Source organism: Mustela nivalis (genome assembly GCF_964662115.1).
Source record: "Mustela nivalis genome assembly, chromosome: 7".
Classification (NCBI taxonomy): Eukaryota; Metazoa; Chordata; class Mammalia; order Carnivora; family Mustelidae; genus Mustela; species Mustela nivalis.
The window spans coordinates 81,930,038-81,936,107 of record NC_139026.1 but is presented as its reverse complement, the minus strand read 5'-3'; the positions used below and the strand labels follow the sequence as shown (position 1 = coordinate 81,936,107).

The 6,070-nt window shown below is 37.3% G+C and overlaps 1 long non-coding RNA gene across 1 annotated transcript in view; it reads left to right on the top strand.

The window, feature by feature from the left end:
* The first annotated feature begins 692 nt into the window (after window positions 1–692).
* Window positions 693–6,070, top strand: part of LOC309870134 — a 141,195-nt gene continuing 135,817 nt past the window's right edge. The window contains exon 1 of the long non-coding RNA XR_014314502.1: window positions 693–975. This is a non-coding gene — a long non-coding RNA (uncharacterized lncRNA). The remainder of the gene's footprint in view (window positions 976–6,070) is intronic.

Sequence of the window (6,070 nt, the reverse complement as noted above, 5' to 3'; positions counted from 1 at the left end):
CCACTACAGAGAGAAAATTCTTTGATTACCCTTACTAAAAGTGTTTTACTTTGAAGTGGACAAGAGAGGGCACTCATGTATTTCATATATAATTGTGCATAATTTTTTTCAGCTGTTAAAGGATTGACTAACCATCCTTATTGCATTTTTAAAAAATACATTTAAAAAGGGCTTGGAAAAAATGAAAAATTAATATATGACAATGATACAAACATACCATTTTTTTATAAATAAAAGCGAGCAGGAAAGGAGAATTTTTGGAAGATTACTGTATGTGTTACTTTAAAGGATTTTGACAAACAAATTCAAAGAAGAACAAACCTTTTTTGCTACTAAGCTTGACTTTAATTCGATCTGAAACGAGCATGCGTTAAAAAAATACTATTTGAAAAGAAACAAGAAAGACTTCTGTTTCATCAAAATTTGGCAGAAGCTAGATTTGGACTTGAAAGGAACGACGGCCTCTGACTGATAACATGGAATCAAAACCGCCAAAATTTGTAACTGAAAAGAATGAGGTCATCTCAGTTCGGTTGCCAAGAGAGGACAGTGCCCTTTCCAAAGGGCAGACTAATGCTGCCTTTGAACCAACCCACTGAGCAGCAGCTGGAACCTGCCTGCATGGTCCAGGAGGGAGGTGAGGGGCGGAGCCTGCACTGAGTCCTTGCTGTAAATGTCATTTCTTGCCCCTGGCGCCGCTCGATTCCATGCCCAGTCCGTCCTTCCGCAGAGGCTCGTAGAGCGTACATGTGAGCGGAGGCTTACACTTTTTCTGAAATCATTTACCCGCCAAGTGTTAAATATAAAATCCCAGTGAAAGCCTTCAGACAGACATTCCTGGTGGACCTCAGAAGGAAAGGAGCCCGGAGGACACCATCCTTATCCAAAGATCAAAATGTGGGGCAAACAGCCAGAATTCATCAGAGGCTTCAAAGCAGAGAAAGAAATCAGACATTTTTTCTCCCTAAAGATAAGGTATTATTCATTATAATCTTTTCCACAAGTATTTGGTTCAGAGTTGGAGAACAAGTCATAACTTTTGCTACCTTTATTCCAGTGTTTTTATGTTCTTAGTCTTGCCTCTTATAATGTAAAACCCTCAACACCACAGGGAAACAGCACTGTCTCCCCAGTTAATTTCAGCTTTTATCAAGACAGAGTGCTCTGCAGAGATATAGATGCATTTTTGAATCTGATCTCATTTATTGATTTTTACATGATTCTCTTAAATTGTCATAATAGCGGCTATTACTCCTGACGCATCATCAATGGGAAATGAGGATTCAGGACAAATAGAAGCTGGTAGTGATGTGAAAGCAAGATCCATTTATTCATTCAGGCTTACAACAATGGGCAGTTAGAAACAGTGAGTGAATGGAAGTGAAGTGACTCAACATTTATTGATGGGCTCCTGAGAGCACATCAATCACACAGGGTCAAGAAGAGATCTCAAAGAGACATGAAACGGAATCCTTGTGACACTCTCTGGGGCTCTCATTTTCAAACTTTTAGCCCCAGAATCTTTTTATACTTTTAAAAATTATGAGGGCCCTAAAGGACTTATGTGGTTATATCTATCTATATTAACTACATTAGAAATTAGAACTGAAAAATTTGAAATATTTAATTTAAAAAATAACTGTAATAAACATTTTCTTATGCAAAACAACTATATCCCTTGCCCCCCCAAAAAAGATTACTTGTAAGAGTAAAATTGTTTTATACTTTGAACCTCTTTTAAAGGTCTGGTTTAACAAAAGTTAGCTAGATTGTCGTATCTGCTTCTTCATTCAATCTGTTGTGATCTTTATTTTGGTTGACGTCTATGAAGAAAATCTGGTCTCACACATACAGTTGGAAGAGGAAGGAGTATTTTAATAGCCATTTTAGATCATTATGGCTATCATACTATCCTTTCAAAATTTGAAAAGTGGGAGTTTCTTAAAGGTCAGTTGTCATACAGAATCAGAAGCCATATTTTTAATTTTTTTTGTAGCCTGTTACATTGGCCTGTCTTGTACCTTGAGTATATATATATATTTTTTACCATCATGATTTTTATAACATCATGACTTGTTATTTGGAATATATTGGTTCATTCTTTTATGCAGATCTGCCAAATATATATTAGAAAACTCTATTATACACCTATGACAAAATGAGCTTTTATAGGCAAATGATGTACTAGCATTATTATAAAAATTATTTGACTTCACAGATTCCCTGGAAGTGTGTCTGGGGACCCCAGAGGCCCATGCTGTTGAACAGCAGTATCCCTAATCCTTTTATTTCCTTGACAGGATTAAAATCATTCATTACCTCTTGCAGGTACCTTGTTATCATCACTTTGAAAATCCTTCAATTCACAATGTATATGTCACACTTTTTTCCTCATTTCAGCATCTTTGCTAACTCCTACTTGGCCTTCAGTAAAACTTTAGTTTAGATGCTACTTTTTCTAAGCATCCTACTCTGACTTTCCCTAACCTGAATTAGGTGTCCTGTCCTATAGGTATTGCCCAAAACATGACTTTTCTACTTTCCTGAAATTTCTGGATACATTAAAACCCCTAAGAGGCAAGAATCATGACTGTCTGGATCATTATGTACCTTATATTTTTAATACAGCTGGGATTTTTTTTTTCCAATTTGAAGAATAAGAACCAAGAAATAATGGTATGGGGTAGAGGCAGAGAGATGTTTTTTATGCTACATTAAATTCTATTTCCTTTGGTCTAGCATTAGATTCTTGAACTAATAAAATCTAGTATTAGATTCTGCGGGTAGAGCCCAAGTATGTTACATGGAATTTTCTCTTTGTAGGCAAAGATAATCTCTCTCCTAAATCTTCCCATTCTGCAAGACAAGGTCGCCTTATACAGCCTCTTAAAAAAAAAAAAAAAAAAAAGGAGTGTTCCTGCCTCCATCCTAAAGCTATTGCTCATTCCTTTGAACAGGTGTAGCTCTAAAATATTTTCATACTGCTTATTTGGCAACGTACCATGTATTCATTACCTTACAGCACTGGTTATGTCGGGTCCATATTTTTCCCACAAGTAGTGAGCTTCTTGAGAATAGTGACCATGTCCTCTTCACCTCTGGAGCCTCCCTGTACAATTCATACTCCCTGACACACAGCAGATGATTAGTCATCGATTTTAACTGGCTGATTTGTCATTGGGATCTCAGGTCTTCTTTTCTAAAGGCTCATTCCAAAATAATATATCATTGATTTTGAACTTGCCGTACGGACTTCTATTATACTTTCATCTGGAGAACCTGCAAACCGCAAGGCTGTGGTTGTCCATATGAGAAGAAAAGAACACTCTAGTTCACACTCTTCTTGAGTTCATTCAGTGAGTATCTTCCATTAAATTGGGTAGGCCTAATTTAAGTGCCTATGTGCACTTTTCTGGAAACATCTGACTCTGTAAGTAACAGTTGCAAATGACAGAAAAGCAATTCAAAACATCTTAACTAAGAGGGAAATTTATTGGCTCATACAATTGTTAAGTCCATGGGTGGAGATGTTTGCATTTAAGCCTGATTAAATCCAGAAGCTCAAACAATAATAGCAGCTTATCCATCTCCTGGATCTATCCAAACATCTATTTGTTTTTCCGTCTCTCTTCCTGTTGGCCTCATTCTCTCAAGCCCGAGACAGGATATCAAGAAGGTCTGGTGTCTGTGCTTACAGACTACAGTCCTCAAGGAATAAGCACACACTCTAGTGCCTACACTTGGAGTCTCTGTGGAAGCACTCTGATTGGCTCTGCTTATGTCACATGACCATCCCTTAGCCCAATCATTACCAATAAACTATAGATTAACCCCAGTACTCTGCAATTATTCCGAGGCCAGCCATAACCGGTTGGAATATGGGTGGGGTAAAACCTAGCTGAAACTGAGATACTAGGCAGTAAGAGATTATAAAAATAGACTGTGTCAAGGTTCACAGATTTTTCTGAGATAATAATGAATTGGTATTTAGTCAAGGCAAGAAGTATTCAGAATTGGATACAAAAGAAAACATTATGTTTGGTTTATCAGATAGGAAAAAAATATTGGTTACTTGGGGAGAAAACAGTCTTTCCTCTTTAAAAAAAAATCAAATTTGGAAGAGAAGAAATATGTACTTATCAACATATTATCTGTGGATTATAGGCAAATCCTTTACTCTGGGTTTCAGTTTCCTTTCAGTAAAATGGAAGAATTTTTCCTTTTCTTTTATGCTTTTAAGAAGAAAATTAGATAATGTATTTGAAGTTACTAAAATGGGCCTGCCATGTAACCGTTAGTCAATGTATGTTAAATCCATTATTCTCCTTCATTTTCCTTCTCTCTTTTCCCTCCTCTCTACTGCAAAAGAAAAGGTATCAACTGGCTAGCTTTAGGGTATTAAAGGTCCAAACACAATTGCCTCCACCTGTCCTGTTCACACTTGCTCTAAATTAGTGGTTTTTAGCTTAGATTATACATTAAAGTCACCTGGAGTGCTCTTAAAATTCCCAAGTCTCTGCTGCACCCAAGACAAATTAAGTCAGAATCTGGGATAGAGATTTGAGTAGTACTTATTCTCTGGGCGATTCCAGTGTATTGGCCAAGGTTGAGAACTCTCCAAATACCTCCATTCTTTGGTATTTGATACAAATATTAGTGGAAAATGTTGTTGTTAATGTTTACCAAGTTTTGGGTTGTTTCTGTATTCACTGTTTTTTGGGGTTTTTTGCTTGTTTTGTTTTTGTTTTTTTCCCCTGTATCCTAGTGCTTTGACATCCGGGGCTTTGCTGACCCTGGAGAGACCGCCTCCCTAGGTTTAACTAATTCCTAGAAGTGGTAAACAACTCACCTGCAACAGTACTTCTCAGATATAAACCAACCAATTCAGAGCCACCCCTTGAACCACTTCCTTCCTTGGGCTTCTACACTCTGACTGCATTGTCTACCTCTACCCTGGGCCAGGAATGAGACAAATGGGGAGAGAGAGCTCCTAGGTCTTTATGCTAAAATGATTCAGACTACAGCTGCTTACCCAGCGTCACCTGTTTCTCCCCATAAGAACTGCACCAAAACCTCTTGCCCCACAGTCCTCCATCTCCCTGCCTCCCACCTAATGCTTCCCGGGGTGGACCTTCATGCACTGTGTGTCCTCTTCTGCTTGGGAACTGTGAGTAACAGATTTTTTTTTTTCAATGGCAATCATCTCCTGATATGGTTGTCTTATTGTGCTGCAAAGTTTCTATGAATACCCTATCTTTTAAAGCAGTTTCTGTCAAGTGGACTGTAAACATCTTGAGGGAAGGGACTACATTTCAAATTCTCTTAATATCCTTAGAGTACTTAATTTCTTGTGGTCAGTGTTGGTTTTTCCAATAAGTACTTGTTACTTAGTTCAATTTAGGACCTTGGATTTAGAATATTGTGTGAAATTGAAAATTATTCACTGAAGAAGCCCACATATTTACTTAATGTGAATTGCTATCCATGTTATTTAGGAAAATGGGTACAGGGCAGTACAAATGATTAACATTAGAAGTGTCTAATGAATTCTTTCTAGTTCTTTCCTTTATATCTCTCATTCATGTTCCCTTAAAAAAATGCTAGGCTCATGATTTGATGTTTTAATAGCCTTTTAAAAACAGGTTCTTACCTGCTTTGAAAACCAACATATTCATGAGGCCAAGAACAGGTTAAAACCTGGTCACCTCATTAATACCTCTAGTGGGGGCCAAAATCAGGTTAGGACTTGGTCACCTCATTATTACCTTATTTAGGTACCTCCAATTTAGTAGCCAGGCAAGGTATTAATGAGGTGGCTGAGTTCTAGCCCACTTTTGGCTCTAAGAAAGGCATAGTGTGTAAGGTAGATTAAGGCATGTTACGAAAAAAAAAAAAAAAAAAAAACAACCCGTTAGACAATAATGCAATAATGCAACCTATTAAAAATAGTACGGTCGCAAGATTGTTAAAAATGATATTAATGCCTTCTTACCGTGTTTCAGACATGAGGCAAAGAATTTTTCTGGTAATTCATTACATACACAGCAAATCTGTATGGTAGATTCTGTTA